The 18,123-nt window shown below is 36.7% G+C and overlaps 1 protein-coding gene and 1 pseudogene across 4 annotated transcripts in view; both read right to left on the bottom strand.

The window, feature by feature from the left end:
• LOC107143592 (butyrophilin subfamily 3 member A2-like) overlaps window positions 1–18,123 on the bottom strand; it is a 113,535-nt gene that overhangs the window by 43,046 nt on the left and 52,366 nt on the right. The gene's annotated exons all lie outside the window — the stretch shown is intronic.
• The window catches only part of LOC125617398, a 33,926-nt pseudogene continuing 33,730 nt past the window's right edge, over window positions 17,928–18,123 (bottom strand).

Here is an 18,123-nt window from a genome sequence, read left to right as displayed (position 1 = left end):
AGAACACTGGCAGAATCCTTGACCAGCACTGGCAGGGGACACTAAACCTCAGCACTGTCCTCTCCCAGCTCATCAGGATCACCGTTCAGCTGCCTTGACAAGAAACTCTATTCACGAAACAACAAATAATTTTCTTGTATAAACTTAAATGATCCTAATACTAATGAGGTTAATATTAACTTTCTTTTATGAATAATATGTAATAAATACCTCTTATCTTTTTCAAGTATTAAGTGTTTTCTAAATAGCTTCAGATAAATACCTAAACCATAAAACAATGGTTAGTGAAATACATTGAGATTCTAAAAATGTGACAGTTGATATAAAGTACTTAACTCACCCAAACCCCCAATTTTATTGATACTGCGGAATGAACACATCCTGAAATATCCAACCAGAAGTGGCTGAGAGACCTCCCTGTGCCTCTCTCTCTCTCTCTTATTGGAGCCAGGACCTGGCCCAGCCATCCTCCCCCCGAATTCAGCTGCTGAGCCCTCCTGGCTAAGGCACCTGCCCCACCACCCTCTGCATGAGCATCCACCCCTTCCTCATCTGAGATTCCAGGGACATAAAGTATCCCTCCCACTCAAGCCCTGAGATAGAAAAGGGTAAGGGAGTGAAGTCAGAAGGAGAAAAATATACATTTCTATAGAAAATTGAGTGAAATGTATTAGATTAATGAAAAGCAAACAATAACTAAAAATTTAAATGAAAAGTCAGCAGACTGAGAGAAAGCTGGCATGAAAAGGAAGGAGCAGGGCTGGGAGTCTGGTTCAGTGGTTGAGCTCTTGCCCTGCACTTGTGAGGCACTGGGTTTGATCATCAGCACCACATAAAAATACATAAAATAAAGGTATTGTGTCCATCTACAACTAAAAATATTTGAAAAAAAAAAGAAGAAGAAGAAGAAGGGTCGAGGGGCCTGCCATTGGTCTGACCTATCAGGAGATGAGACACCAGAATGAACACATCAGCCCAGAGTATCTGAAACTTGTTCCCCAGTTACTGCAATGTCAGATCAGTTGCAGAGAGCCAGCACAGGCACTGATCATATGTGTGACCCATCAGTGACCCAGGAAGAATTTACTGACCCTCCCAATCCCAGGTAGATCAGGCCCATGTACAGTCAAGGGTGAAACAGGTAAGTCACAGTGGAGGGATTTCAGAACTGGGTCATGGAAAAGGCCTAGTTGTCTCAAATGTTGACCTATGCCCCTCAGAAAAGTAGAGAGGGGCCCAGGGCAGGAGAGTCCATGTCCAGCCCCAAGAGGCACATTCTAACACTCCCTAGGATGCTGCACACCCTGTTCCTCTCCTGTCACAGAGACTCCTCCCCCCAGGCACAGCCAGGGCCTCTGCTCTCTAATAACCACCAAGAAATACTTAGGCACACCATTCACTGAGAGCTGAGGGATGGAGCCTCTACAATAGTGGAAACTTTACAAGGTCATAGGGTCACATGGACAAACACTGACAGGAGCAGGACTGCCTCCAAAGCACAGTCTAAAACAGTTGGGGGCACCAGCCCTTGGTGTGTTCCAGAGACCTGAAGGGCAAAAGGGGAGGCAAAGATTATGTTAGAACTTCTATCATAAAAATTTTACTCTTATATTGTTAGAGTCTGTAAACAAGTCTGGATGGTGCCTGGCATTTTGCCAGAGGGAGTGGTTTATGAAGTAATGCCAGCAAGCCATTAAGTATGGAGATTCCTTATTGGTTGACTGCTGTATCTAGTTTATGTTAATTAGATAAGCTGTGTGGAATGTATAAATACCCCTCCTATCCTACAATAAACAGCTCCCACTCCTGCTGTATCAATCTACACAAGTTCCTCGTCATCCCCGGTTATTTTGCTGCAGCCAGACTACTGCATTATATCTATTTTTTTTTTTAGCTGAATAGTATGTGTACATATTTGTTAAGTGCAAGTTCAAAATTCATAACTTTAAGGAAGGGCATGTGGGGCTGGGGTTGTGGCTCAGTGGTAGAGTGCTTTCCTAGCATGTGTGAGGCAACTGGTTCAATTCTCAGCACCATATAAAAATAAATAAAATAAAAGTTCATTTACAATAAAAAAAAATATTAAAAAGAAAGAGAGAGAGAGAGAGCATATCTGGAACCATTTGGAAACTCCCTCCCAGAGAGGAAGGAACAACAAGCACCCAGCAAGAGCATGCTCTGTGGTTGCCAGATTACTTTGGGCCAATGGAAAGGTCACCCAGGCAGTCTTGCCCAGTTTCTTTGGCCTCTGCTGCCCCTTGTGGCTAGAATGTGGCAGAAAGAAGGGGCAGTTTCCAGAAGGAAGACAGAGAGGGTATGGAGGTGCAGACAAGAAATATTAAAACTGTGGGGAGCTGGGGTTGTTGCTCAGGGGTAGGAAGCTTACCTAGTATATGTGAGGCACTGGGTTCTATCCTCAGCAACCCATAAAAAATATATGAATAAAATCAAGTTTTTAAAAAAATGAATCTTAAAAATGTGGAAGGGATCAAAGGAAACCAGATATAAAATGCCTGATGCTGTATGTTTCCAAATATATGAAATTAAAGAATACAGAGATGGAAGCTATGATGACAGAAGTCTAAGGAGGAGCTCTCTGGCATGCTGAGGAGGTAGTTAAGACAGGAAGAGACAGCATGGCGCCTTCTAAGATAAAGGAAGGCTTCATATCTTAATCTGGGGCGCTTCCTCAGGTATACACACATGTAAACCATGTAACTGGAAACTGGTGATCAGGGCATTCATTCACTTTCAATGTTAAAAAGAAGAAAAAGCTGAGCACAGAGGACACACCTGTAATTCCAGCAGATCGGGAGGCTTAGATAGGAGGATTATAAATTGGAGGCCAGACTTAGCAATTTAGCAAGAATCTAAGCAACTGAGCAAGACTCTTTCTCAAAATACAAAATAAAAAGGGCTGGGAATGTGCCTCAATGATTAAGCACCCCTGGGTTCAATCCCTACTACAAAAAAATATATGTATATAAGGAAAGAGTTTATGGAGGGGAAGAGAAAAAAATACTATTCACCTTACACAAAGGTTTTAGGCAGGTAAAACTTATGCATGGCTAAAATAACGCTGAAAAATCTTTATAACACACATAAAGCATACATAAAATTTTTCAGTTTACATTTAGTCTTCATTATTTGATTAATGTCCAAGTATCCTCTAGAATATAAATTTCATGGTGGTGTAAATGTGTTCCCAAAGCCTGAGATTACTGTGCCTGTCATATCAGGGCTACTTAATAAATATTTTTTCAGTGACTATAACTGATCACATGGATTGCCCTGATGCTTTGGGGTGACTCAGCTCATCATGGTGGGAGCACATGCAGCAGCAAAACCTCTCATCTCATGGCCAAGAAGTGAGACACACAAAGAGAATAGTGTCCTAAAAATTTCCTTCAAGGGAACATCCACAATGACCTAAAGACCTCCAGTTGGCCCCACCTTCTAAAGGATCCACCACCTCCCACTGGCACCAAGGTGGGAGCCAAACATTTAAATGTGGGGACATTGGAGACCTAAATCATAATAGCATGGTACTACTCCATTGTTTCCTGGAAATAAGACCAGAGAGATCCCACCCCTGTCATCCCTCAGAAAAATGACACATCACTTAATAGAGCAAGCAAAAGCCCCACAATACACCCAACAGTGAGTCCAGTCAGATCATTCTTTGTAACACTTTCTGGTGTGGACCAGGGCAAAATGCCAAAGTCCAGGTCAAAGGAGCAATCTCCAGAGGGAATTAGAGGTTATGGGGCAGGAACCTCCTTCAGAGGTAAGTTGATAAAGGAACAGATGAGCTGTGTACCCTTCCTCATGGTGCTCAGCTCACATAAAACTTTGTTAAAGTATCCTGCTGGTACTGGAAATGATGATGGACATGAAGAATATCTTGATCATAATAGGATTATTAGAGCATCCCTCCAACCCCACTGCAAAGCCCATGTGGCTAGTCAACGTAGAAAAGTAGAGGAGAAAAAGAAGGAAAGAATAAAGGATCCAATGGAAGTGAAAGATTAATGATCTCCCTTAGAACCACTGATCAGATATCTAGTCTGGGATTCACTCAAGAGACTCGGATGTTTCTCCAGAGCTTTGTGTGGTGAGAGGACACACAGGAGGTACCAAAGAAGGAAAACCAAAGCCATTTGGGGAGGATGACTCTTGAAAACAGAAACTATTTTTTCAAAGAACCAACTTTTAGTTTTGTTAATTTTTTCAATAGTTTCTTTTGTTTCAATTTCGTTGATTTCCGCTCTGATTTTAATTATTTCTTGCCTTCTGCTACATTTGCTGTTGTTTTGCTCTTCCTTTTCTAGGGCTTTGAGATGAAGTGTGAGCTCATTTATTTGTTGGTTTTTCCTTTTTTTGAGGAATGACCTCCAAGCGATGAATTTCCCTCTTAAAACTGCTTTCATTGTGTCCCATACGAAACCAGACAAAGACACCTCAAAGAAAGAAAACTACAGACCAATATCTCTGATGAACCTAGATGCAAAAATCCTCAATAAAATTCTGGCGAATCGNATTGGCAGCCATTATGAAGTCAAACAACAACAAGTGCTGGAGAGGATGTGGGGAAAAGGGTACTCTTGTACATTGCTGGTGGGACTGCAAACTGGTGCGGCCAATCTGGAAAGCAGTATGGAGATTCCTGGGAAAGCTGGGAATGGAACCACCATTTGACCCAGCTATTGCCCTTCTTGGACTTTTCCCTGAAGACCTTAAAAGAGCGTACTACAGGGATACTGCTACATCGATGTTCATAGCAGCACAATTCACAATTGCTAGACTGTGGAACCAACCCAGATGCCCTTCAATAGATGAATGGATAAAAAAAATGTGGCATTTATACACCATGGAGTATTACGCAGCACTAAAAAATGACAAAACCATAGAATTTGCAGGGAAATGGATGGCACTAGAGCAGATTATGCTTAGTGAAGCTAGCCAATCCCTAAAAAACAAATACCAAATGTCTTCTTTGATATAATGAGAGCAACTAAGAACAGAGCAGGGAGGAAGAGCAGGAAGAAAAGATTAACATTAAACAGATACATGAGGTGGGATGGAAAGGGAGAGAAAAGGGAAATTGCATGGTAATGGAGGGAGACCCTCATTGTTACACAAAATTACATATAAGAGGTTGTGAGGGGAATGGGAAAATAAACAAGGAGAAATATGAATTACAGTGGATGGGGTAGAGAGAGAAGATGGGAGGGGAGGGAGGGGGGATGGTAGAGGATAGGAAAGGTAGCAGAATACAACAGTTACTAATAGGGCATTATGTAAAAATGTGGACGTGTAACTGATGTGATTCTGCAATCTGTATTTGGGGTAAAATTGGGAGTTCATAACCAACTTGAATCTAATGTATGAAATATGATATGTCAAGAGCTTTATAATGTTTTGAACAACCAATAAAAAAAAATTAAAAAAAAAAAAAAAAAAAACAGAAACTAACTCTCCCAAACATCCCTTGGCCTTTATGAGAGTCCCTCTCCCTTTGGTAAAGAACTCTGTTTCCCATCAGATGTCCTCTTCACTGATGCAGAGATAATCAGAAAGGTGAGTGGAAAGGTGGTGGACAGCAATGGAAGATTCATACAGAAAATGAGGCAAAGAAAACATTAGCCAAGAATTCTGTGATGAAGTGGAAACTGGAAGGTACTCAGCTGTGGGGAAGACCAAGATAAGGGAAAGAAAATGGGGTCTATGTTTATAAGATGAGATTTCAAGGATCTGAGTTCCAGTCCTGTAGGGATGATCCCAAAAACTCTCTTGCTCTCTTTACTCTTGTCAGTTATGCAAGGGAAAAATATTTAGGTATGTTGCAACTTATATTTCAATATTTCATATTTCCAAATTAATAAAAAGAAATTTTGAAACATGTCTATCATTAAAATTACCTAATATAAAAAATGTTCTATATACAACTAATATAAAAATTTGTATAAAATTGATCTATTGAAAGCAAGAAAATACTGTATAATTTTCATAGTCATAAATATCTTTCTTGGAGGTTCCAAGATGGCAGAGGAGAGGAGAACCCATTACTAGCATGACTCTGAGTGAGCAGTCAGATGTTTTCCCCCACAGAGGCTCCCATTCATGAATTTAAGCTTCATTGAGGGTGTGGCAGGATTTTAAACAGTGGTTTGTTGAACACACAGGCCAGAATGTGGGGAAACCAGAGTCGCTCTTTGCCGTGGATGCCAACCCTCAGTAGGGGTGCAGGAACTGCCACAGACAGGTGGAGTTTGAGCACCACAGAGTTCTGGCAGCATGGAGACATAGGATTACTGATCCATCAGGGCTGGAGCACACCAGACTGCCACCCAGCTCACGCAGGGCACTGGACCAAGGACTGAATTCTGGATGTAGTATAGGAATAACCTAGCCCCCTCCACCTCACTGGACACCACAGCCCAGAAATGGGTGGCTGCCATCTTGGAAAATCTATCTCATCAATTTTTGGCCAGTGTAGCTGTCAGCGCCATTGCCATCTCCACAGCTGTGATAACACAAAACCTTTCATGTCAGCTCTTGGTGGGCATGGCTATCAGAGGGAATATGACAGAACAGGTTGATGGTTTCCAACTCCCCCTCTCCACAGCTGTGATCACTTGGTGACTACACAGATATAGCACTCAGTTGATCAGGAGCATGGGGCGGCCAGGGCACAGCATGCCCAGAATAAACTCAGGGCTACGGACAAGAGATCCATCAATTGGGGTCTGGTGGAGAGGGAAGGGGGATAGAGACCGCAGGCAACCCAAAGAGACCAGGATTGGAGGGGCACCCAGCAGGTAAGGGAAAGCCTCTTCAAATGGATTGCTTTCACCACCCTGAGGGCAGAGACTCAATCTGGGATGCACAATGCCATTTACTGGAAGAGAAGAAAACAGAATTCTAAGAGTGCATTTTTTTGTTATTTCCTTTTTTCTTTTTAGCTTTTTCTTCTCTCTTTTCCTTTCTTTTTTTATTCCTTTCTCTCTATCTTTTCCCCCTTTTTTCTTCTTCTTTTCATTTTAATTTTCTTCCTCCTTCTCTTCCTCTCTCAACCTCCCAAAGTTACTATTTCTACAATGTGTAATTTACTAAATGCAAATAGGCATTTGTTTCTGTTTTTTATTGTCCTCCCACATACTTAACTAACTACCCTAAAATACATCCTGTCTATTCTCCTGCTAATAAATCCCTTCATTAGAGTTCTCCTCCAAAGAAGCTAATATATATTTATCCCATACCCTCACATATTTCCCCCTGAACATAACATCTGATTCCTGACCCTCAGTCCTCTATATGCCACCAGAAACAGCCTTTTATGAAACTAATGAATATATTTTAAATAATAATTGAATCCAACATCTCTATGAATAAAGACTAACTATAAATGTATTAATAACAAAAACTAACTCATAGATGATATATAGTTGATATTGGGAACTGTTAACGTTGTTTCCCATACAAAGCAGAGATCTTGAAACTATGCAAGAGCAATACAAATCTACAGGGGAAAAACAATAACACAACAGTCACACAGAGATATAAAGAAACGTGAGCAGCATGAAAAAGCAAAGAAAGAAAAAAACCACAAACAATGCAGGACAATTCAACATTAGAAGAGGAATCATCTACAGCAGAAAAAATGTCAGATAAAGATCTAAAGTTATACATAGGTCAGATGATCTGGAGTCTTAAGGAAGACTTTAGACAGCAAATGCAGACAATGAAAGATCATTTTGACAATGAATTACATAAACAAATCCAAGAAGCAAAAGATCAACTCTACAGGGATAGAGAGGTTATAAAAAAAAAAAAGAAAAAGAAAGAAAGAAACAGAAATCCTGGAAATGAAGGAAATAATAAACCAAATTTTAAAAGAGTATCACCAGCAGAGTAGTACACATAGAAGACAGAATATCAGACAAGGAAGACAAAGTATATCATCTCAAAAAGAGTGTAGACCACACAGTGAGAATGATAAGAAACCATGAGCAGATCATCCAAGAAATGTGGGATAGCATAAAGAGACAAAATTTAAAAGTTATCGTGATAGAGGAAGGTATAGAGGACCAAACCAAAGGAATGAGCATTCTGTTCAATGAAATAATATTAGAGAACTTTCCAGACATGAAGAATGTAATGGAAATCCAAATTCTGGAAGCCTACAGGATGTCAAATGTGCAAAATCACAAGAGATCTACACCAATACAAATTATAATGAAAATGCCCAACATACAGAACAAGGAGAGAATTTTAAAAGCCACAAGAAAAAGCAATGAGAATACATTTAGGGGTAAACTAATTAAGTCAACAGCTGATCTTTCAACACAGACTCTGAAAGCTAGAAAATCCTGGAACAACATATTTCAAATGCTGAAAGATAATGGGATCCAACCAAGAATCTTGTATCCAGCAAAATTAAGCTTCAGGTTTGCAGATGAAATAAAAAACCTTCCACAATAAAAAAAAGTTAAAAGAATTTGCAGCTAGAAAACTGGTGCTTCAAAATATCCTTGGCAAAACATTACATGAAGAGGAAATGAAAAGTAATAATGAACACCAACAGTGGGAGGTAGTAAAGGAAAAACTAATCAAAGAGGAAAAACAAATCAAGTTAAATAACAAAAGTAAACAAATATGACTGGAAATACAAACTATATCTCAATAGTAACCCTAAATGTTAATGGTTTAAACTCACCAATCAAGAGACATAGGCTAGTAGACTGGATTAAAAAAAAAAACAGATTCAACAATATACTGCCTACAGGAGACTCTGATAGAAAAAGGCATACACAGACTGAAGATTAAAGGTTGGGAAAATCATACCACTCACGTGGACTGTGGAAGCAAGCAGGGGTGTCCATACTATATTAAATAAAGTAGTCTTCAAGCCACAGTTAATCAAAGGGATAAAGATGGACACTACATGCTGCTCAAGGGTACCAAACACCAGCAAGACATAACAATCATTAATATATATGCCCCAAACAATGGTGCAGCCATGTATATCAAACAAACTCTTCTCAAGTTTAAGAGTCAATAATCTTGGGTGATTTTAACACACCTCTCTCAACGCTGGACAGATCTTCCAAATAAAAGTTGAATAAAGAAACTATAGAACTCAATAACACAATTAATAACTTAGACTTAATTGACATATATAGAATATATAAACCAAAATCAAGCAGATCCACTTTTTTCTCAGAAGCACATGGATCCTTCTCAAAAATAGACCATGTATTATGCCACAGGGCAACTCTTAGCAAATACAAAGGAGTAGAGATATTACCATGCATTTTTATCTGATCATAATGGAATGAAATTGAAAATCAATGATAAAATAAGGAAGAATGAACATGGAGAATAAACAATATGCTACTGAATGAACAATGGGTTACAGAAGACATCAAGGAGGAAATTTTAAAATTCTTAGAGGTAAATGAGAATACAGACACAACATATCAAAATGTCTGGGACACTATGAAAGCAGTACTAAGAGGAAAATTCATTGCATGGAGTTCATTCCTTAAAATAAGAAAAAGCCAACAAATAAATGACCTCACACTACATCTCAAAACTCTAGAAAAAAAAGAACAAATCAGCAGCAAAAGCAGTAGAAGGTAAGAAATAATTAAAATCAGAGATGAAGTCAATAAAATTGAAACAAAAGAAACAATTGAAAAAATTGACAGAACTAAAAGTTGGTTCTTTGAAAAAATAAATAAGATTGACAGACCCTTAGCCATGCTAACAAAGAGAAGAAGAGAGAGAACCCACATTACTATCATACAAGATGAAAAAGGCAATATCACAACAGACACTACAGAAATACAGAAGATAATTAGAAATTATTTTGAAACATTATACTCTAATAAAATAGAAGACAGTGAAGGCATTGATAAATTCCTTAAGTTATATGATCTGCCCAGATTGAGTCAGAAAGATATACACAACTTAAACAGACCAATATCAAGTGAGGAAATAGAAGAAGCTGTCAAAAGATTAACAACCAAGAAAAGCCCAGGACCAGATGGATATACAGCCAAGGTTTATAGGACCTTTAAAGAAGAACTAATACCAATACTCTTCAATCTATTTCAGGAAATAGAGAAAGAGGGAGTACTTCCAAACTCATTCTATGAGGCCAATGTCACCCTGATTCCAAAACCAGATAAGGACACTTCAAAGAAAGAAAACTTCAGACCAATATCTCTAATGAACATAGATGCAAAAATCCTCAATAAAATTCTGGCAAATTGGATACAAAAACATATCAAAAAGATTGTGCACCATGATTAAGTGGGATTCATCCACAGGATGAAAGGTTAGTTCAACATATGGAAATCAATAAATGTAATTCATCACATCAATAGACTTAAAGATAAGAACCATATGATCATCTCAATAGATGCAGAAAAAGCATTTGACAAAATACATAACCCCTCTATGTTCAAAACACTAGAAAAACTAGGGAACTTACCTCAACATTGTAAAAGCTGTCTACACTAAGCCTCAGGCCACCATCATTCTAAATGGAGAAAAACTGAAGGCATTCCCTCTAAAATCTGGAACAAGACAGGGATGCTCTTTCTTACCATTTCTACTCAACATAGTTCTTGAAACACTGGCCAGAGCAATTTGACAGATGAAAGAAATTAAAGGAATAAATATAGGAAAAGAAGAACTTAAACCAGCACTATTTGCTGGGATATAATTCTATACCTAGAAGACCCAAAAAACACTACCAAGAAACTTCTAGAACTAGTAAATGAATTCAGCAAAGAGTCAGGATTTCCTTTGGGATTTTGATTTATGGGTGTTGATATAAAATCAACACCCATAAATAAAAGGCATCTCTGTATATCAGAAAAGAAAATGAGAAAAACTACCCCACTCACAATATCCTCAAAAAAATACTTGGGAATCAACTTAAAAAAACAGGTGAAAGATCTATACAATCAAAACTATAAAAGCCTAAAGAGAGAAATAAAAGAAGACCTTAGAAGATGGAAAGATCTACCTTGCTCATGAATAGGCAAAATTAATATTATTAAAATGTCCATACTACCAAAAGCACTATAAAGGTTCAGTGCAATTCCGATCAAAATTCCAATGGCAATCCTCATAGAAATAGAAAAAGCAATCATGAAATTCATCTGGAAAAATAAGAGACCCAGAATAGCTAAAGAAATTCTAAGCAGGACAAGTGAAACAGGTGGTATTGCTATACCAGACCTTAAACTATACTACAGAGCAATAGTAACAAAATGGCATGGTACTGACACCAAAACAGGCTGATAGATGGTACAGAATAGAGGACACCGAGACTAACCCACAAAATTACAACTATCTTATATTAGACAAAGGTGCCAAAACCACGCACTGGAGAAAGGATAGTATCTTCAACAAATGGTGCTGGGAAAACTGGAAATAAATATGCAACAAAATGTAATTGAATCTCTCTCTCTCCCCATGCACAAAAGTTAACTCAAAATGGATCAAGGATCTAGGAATTAAACCAGAGACTCTGCGTCTAATAGGAGAAAAAGTAGGCTATAATCTTCATCACGTGGGATTAGGGCCCAACTTCCTTAATAAAATGCCTATAGCACAAGAATTAAGACCAATAATCAACAAATGGGATGGATTCAAAATAAAATGTTTTTTCTCAGCAAAAGAAATAATCTGTGAGGCGAACAGGGAGCCTACATCCTGGGAACAGATATGTACCCCTCACATATCAGATAGAGCTCTAGTTTCTAGGGTATACAAAGAGCTCAACAAGATAAGCACCAAAAAAAAAAAAACAAATAATCCAATCAATAAATGGACCAAGGACCTGAACAGACATTTCTCTAAAGAGGATATACAATCAATCAACAAATACATTAAAAAAATGCTCATCATCTCTAGCAATCAGAGAAATGCAAATGCAGCCATGATGAAGACAAAAAACAACAAGCGCTGGAGAGGATGCGGGGAAAAAGGTACACTCATACACTGCTAGTAGGACTGCAAATTGGTGCAGCCAATTTGGAAAACAGTATGGAGATTCCTTGGTAAGCTGGGAATGGAACCACCATTTGACTCAGGTATTCCTCTTCTCAGACTATACCCAAAGGACCTAAAAGCAGCATACTACAGGGACACAGCCACATCAATGTTTATAGCAGCACAATTCACAATAGCTAAATTGTGGAGCCGACCTAGATGTCCTTCAGTGGATAAATGGATAAAAAAAATGTGGCCATTGTATACAATGAAATATTACTCAGCACTAAAAAAGAATAAGATCATGGCATTTGAGGGAAATGGATGGCATTGGAGCAGATTATGCTAAGTGAAGTTAGCCAATCCCAAAAAAACAAATGCCGAATGTCTTCTTTATTATAAGGGGATGACTCAATATGAGGTAGGGAGGGAGAACATGGGAGGAAGATTACCTCAAGATAGGGAATAGGGGTGGGAGGAAAAGGGAGGGATAAGGGGAATAGCATGGATGGTGGAATGATGAGACCCTCATCATTATACAGAGTACATGTATGAAGTCATGAATTTGATGTCAACATTCCTTATATACAAACAGAGATATGATAAATTGGGGTATAAAGGTATGTTAAGAATTGTAATGCAAAATAATAATAATAATAATAAGAGAGATCATGTGTAATGGCAGAATTTGGCGTGAACATACTTTATATACAGAGTTACAAAAAATTGTGCTGTGAATGGATTATTATGATTGTAATGCATTCCACTATTGTCATGTATGTAAGAAATAATTAATAAATAAATAAATACCTTTCTTTCTGAGGAAAAATACTGACCAAGTATATATCACATGCAATTATGAATATAGAACTAGACTCCCACAGTTATGTATAATTATAATGCTCAAATTAAATATAGAAAAAAGAAAATAATATTATATATAAATATATATTTTATATATATATATAAAATAGGATAAAAGAAAATTATATATATTATATATAATTTATATATATAATTTATAATATATATAATTATATATATATAATTATATATATATATATATAAAATTTCTCAAACAAACCACATTCACTCATTCTGATGTTATTCTTTCTTTATTTCTCCCTCCAGTTTCAATGAATGCTACTTCAGTATTACATACTACACCAGCTAGAGGCAAGAAATTTTTCATAAATCTTTTCTGATACAAAAACAGTAAATAAATAAATAAGATTCTGGGATAAGTATATAAATCAAAGAACTTATTTAATTAATTAATCAGTATAACAATTGGTATTACTGTAGGCTAATTCACAGAGTATTTTAAGGAATAGGATACTTATTGTGCAACAAGAAATACAATTTAAATTAAAGATGCTAAGATCCAGCAATCCCAAGACTAATAATACATCCAAAGGAAAGGAAATCAGTGTGGAAAAGAGATATCTGCACTCCCATGTTTACTGAAACACTATTCACAATTGCCAAGATATGGAATCAACCTAGGTGTCCATGGATGGATGGATAGATAAAGAAAATATATGAACAAACACACAAACACAAATGCACATGTACACATATCTACAAGTAATACATAATATTTGTATTAGCCTATTATTGCTCCAGTATGACACTGAAAGAACACAAACCCAACTCTTTAACATTATTAGGTTTTAAATAATTTTTCATGGCAATATAAAGAATGGATGCCATGAATAATATATTATATTTATTATTAAATATATTAATAATATATTTAGTATTAAAATAGGAATAAAGAATGACAAAACAACCAGAGACTGAGTAGAACTGCTCAAACAGGCCCTGCAGCAGCCATTCAATGTGGACAGTGAAGTGGAGCTGGCCTGTGGGGTTAAGTTCACGCTCTTATGAAATCTGGGGGGCTTTGCAGAACCTGAGCCTGTAGAGAAGCATCAAAAAATCTTTTGGAGGAGTGAGCTCTGATGTAAAACAAAGATAGTAGGGTTTCAATGATCTACATCATGGGATGTAATAAATGTAGCCAGGAAAAAAGTCTTCCTTCTGTATAATAAAACATTTCCCTTTTAACAAAATTAAAAAGCTCAGAAAATTACTTTACAACCTTGATCAGTATAACTTCCCAGGATAAACTCATTGCAATATGTATACCTAGGTAATTTATAAATCAAAACAATGTTAACAAAGCTTTACCAATAGTGAGGATGTTAAACACTCTCTCTGGAATTAGGCAGCTGGTCCACTTGTTAGAAAGATTACTTCTATTCTCCATGGATAAAATCATGTTATCTGCATACTATCTTTTCTGTTTCAAAAGAAGTGTGCCTGTAGCTCCTTCAAAAATAATATAGTTCATAAATGTACAGTCTAAATGGAAGGAAGAATATGACAAGTAATATTTTTCTGTTGTTTTTTAAATATTTTATATGGTAAAAATACTCTTGTTCAAATACAAAATTATATACTGCTATGGTCATGATTCTCAGGATGATGTAAGTAGTCACTGACTCCTCAACTGTTCACTGTAATATATCTTTTTTTTTAAATTAGGAATATATGACAGCAAAATGTATTTTGATTCATTATATACATTGCTGCACAAATTTTCATTTCTCTCATTGTACACCATGTAGCCTATGCGCAGTCTTCCATGTACCTAGGGTAATGATATTCACCTCATTCCATCATCTTTCTGTCCCCCTCCCCACCCTCCCTCCACTTTGCCCAATCAAATTTCCTCCATTTTCCTCATGCCTCTCCCTCCACATTTTGGATCAGCATCCACTTATCAGAGACAACATTCGGCTTTGGTTTTTTGGGATTGACTTACTTCGCTTAGCATTATATTCTCTAAATCCATGCATTTACCTGCAAATGCCATGATTTTATTCTCGTCTAATGCAGAGTAATATTCCATTGTGTATATATACTACAGTTTATTCATCCATTCATCTAATGAAGGGCATCTAGGTTGCTTCCACAGTTGAGCTATTGTGAATTCAGCTGCTATGAACATTGATGTGGCTGCGTTATTGTGTCCATTGGGAATAGACAAAGGACTGGGTCAAATGGTGGTTCCATTCCAAGTTTTCTAAGGAATCTTCATACTGCTTTACAGATTGATTGCACCAATTTTTTTTATTTAATTGATTTTTTTAAATACATGACAGAAGAATGCACTATAATTCTTATTACACATATAGGGCACAATTTTTCATATCTTTGAATATAATGTATGTTCATGCCAATTCATGTCTTTATACATGTACTTTGTTTTTTTTTTTTTGCATTACAATTCTTATTACACATATATACCATGAATTTTTTATATCTCTGTATATAAAGTAGGTTGATACCCAATTTGTGTCTTCATACATGTACTTTGGATAATGATATCCATCAAATTCCACCATCCTTGCTACTCCCCTGCCTCCTACATTTCCCTCCCTCCCCTCTTCCCTGTCTAGAATTCATCTATTCCTCCCATGTTACCCCTCCTTACCCCACTATGAGTCAGCCTTCTTATATCAGAGAAAACATTCAGCATTTGTTTGTTTGGGCATGGGCTAACTTCACTTAGCATTATCATCTCCAATGCCATCCATTTACATGTGAATGGCATGATTTTATTCTCTTATTGCTGAGTAAAATTCCATTGTGTATATATGCCACATTTTTTTATCCATTCATCCCTGAAGGGCACCTAGGTTGGCTCCACAGTTCAGCTACTTTGAATTGTGGTTGCACCAATTTGCAGTCCTATCAGCAATGTATATGTATGCCTTTTCCCCCACATCCTTGCCAAAATTTATTGTTGTCTGTTTCTTGATAACTGCCATTCTGACTGGCGCGAGATGAAATCTTAGAGTAGTTTAAATTTGCATTTCTCTAGTTACTAGAGATGTTGAAAATTTTTTATATATTTGTTGATTGAATATAAATCTTCTTCTGAAAAGTGTCCATTCAGCTCCTTTGCTCATTTGTTGATTGGATTGTTGGGTTTGTTGGTTTTATGTTTTTTCAGTTCTTTATAAATCCTGGAGATTAGTGCTCTATCTGACGTGTGTATGGCAAAAATTTGCTCCAAAAATGTAGCCTCTGTTCACCTCATTGATTGTTTCTTTTGCTGAGAAGAAGCTTTATAGTTTGAGTCCATCCCACTTATTAATTCTTGATTTTATCTCTTGCAATTTAGGACTCTTTTTTTTAAGGAAGACAGGGCCTAATCTGACCTGATTAAGTTTTGGGCCTACTCTTTCCTCTATTAGGTTCAGGGTCTCTGAACTAATTCCTAGGTCCTTGATCCACTTTGAGTTGAGTTTTGTGCATGGAGAATGTTGGGGGTTTAATTTCATTTTGCTACATATGGATGTCCAGTTCTCCCAGCACCATTTGTTGAAGAGGCTATCTTTTCTCCAATGTATGTTTTTGGAGCCATTGTCTACTATAAGATTTAAATTGGTTTTTTAAATTGGATATTTAAATTGGTTTCGCTCTGTCTTCTATTCTATACCATTGGTCTACATGTCTATATGGGTGCCAATACCATGCTGTTTTTGTTACTATAACATTGTAGTATAGTTTAAGGTCTGGTATTGTGATGTCTCCTGCTTCAATCTTCTTGATAAGGATTGCTTTGGCTATTCTGGGTCTCTTATTTTTCCAAATAAATTTCATAATTGCTTTTTCTATTTCTTTAAGGAATGGCATTATGATTTTAATTGGAATTGCATTGAATCTGTATAGTACTTTGGGTAGTGTGGCCATATTGACAATATTAATTTTGCCTATCCAAGAGCATGGGAGATCTTTTCATCTTCTAAGATGTGTTCTGTAGTTTTCATTGTAGAGATCTTTTGCCTATTTTGATAAGTTGATTCCCAAGGATTTTATATATTTTTGAGGCCATTGTGAATGGGGTATTTTTTCTAATTTCTCTGTCAGAGGATTTATCACTGACATATAGAAATGCATTTGATTTATGGGTATTGGTTTTACATCCTGCTACTTTGCTAAATTCATTCATTAATTCCACGAGTTTTCTGGTGGAGTTTTTTGGATCTTTTAAGTATAGAATCATATCACCAACAAATAATGATTTGAGTTCTTCTTTTTCTATTTGTACACTTTTAATTCCTTTCATCTGTCTAATTGCTCTGGGCAGAGTTTTTCAAGGAATAGAAGAGGTGAAAGAGGGTATCCCTGTCTTGTCCCAGTTTTTAGAGAAAATGCCTCCAATTTTTGCCATTTAGAATGATGTTGGCCTTGGGTTTAGCATAGATAGCTTTTACAATGTTGACGTATGTTCCTACTATTCCTAGATTTTATAGTGTTTTGAACATGAAAAGGTGCTGTATTTTGTCAAATGCTTTCTCTGAATCAATTGATAAAATTATATGATTCTTATCTTTAAATCTATTGATGTGATCAATTATATTTATTGATTTCCATATGTAGAACCAACTTTGAATCCCTGGAAAGAACCCCTCTTGATCATGGTGTGCTACTTTTTAAATGTGCTTTTGTATGCAATTTGCCAGAATTTTACTGGGAATTTTTGCATCAATTTACATCAGGGATATTGGTCTGAAATTTTCTTTTCTTGATGTGTCTCTGCCTGGTTTTGGTTTCAGGATGATACTGACTTTGTAGAATGAGTTCAGAAGGGCTACTTCCTAGTCTATTTCATGGAAAAATTTGAGGAGTATTTGGTATTAATTCCTTCTTATAGGTCTTGTACAACTCAGCTGTGAATCTGTCTGGTCTCAGGATTCTTTGTTGATAGGCTTTTGATGGTATAATCTAATTCCTTGCTTGAAATTGATCTATTTAAATTGTGTATGTCCTATGACTCAGTTTGGGTTGATCATATGCCACTGTAGTGTATATTAACTCCAAACACAGTTTCTCTGGCTTCAGATATTTATCACAGCTAAAATCATGTTATAAAAATACATGAGTAAATGAAGCAAGTGGAAACAAATTTGATCATGGCTTCTTTCATGTGTGACTTCAGTAGACCTCAATTTTGTATTTCTGTTGGATCAAACCCCCCCATGTTGCCCCACTGGGCATATATATATATATATATATATATATATATATATATAT

This window comes from Marmota marmota, unplaced genomic scaffold (genome assembly GCF_001458135.2).
Source record: "Marmota marmota marmota unplaced genomic scaffold, marMar, whole genome shotgun sequence".
Taxonomy (NCBI): domain Eukaryota; kingdom Metazoa; phylum Chordata; class Mammalia; order Rodentia; family Sciuridae; genus Marmota; species Marmota marmota.
The sequence above is the reverse complement of the archived record's forward strand: the minus strand, read 5'-3'. Positions and strand labels throughout refer to the sequence as shown.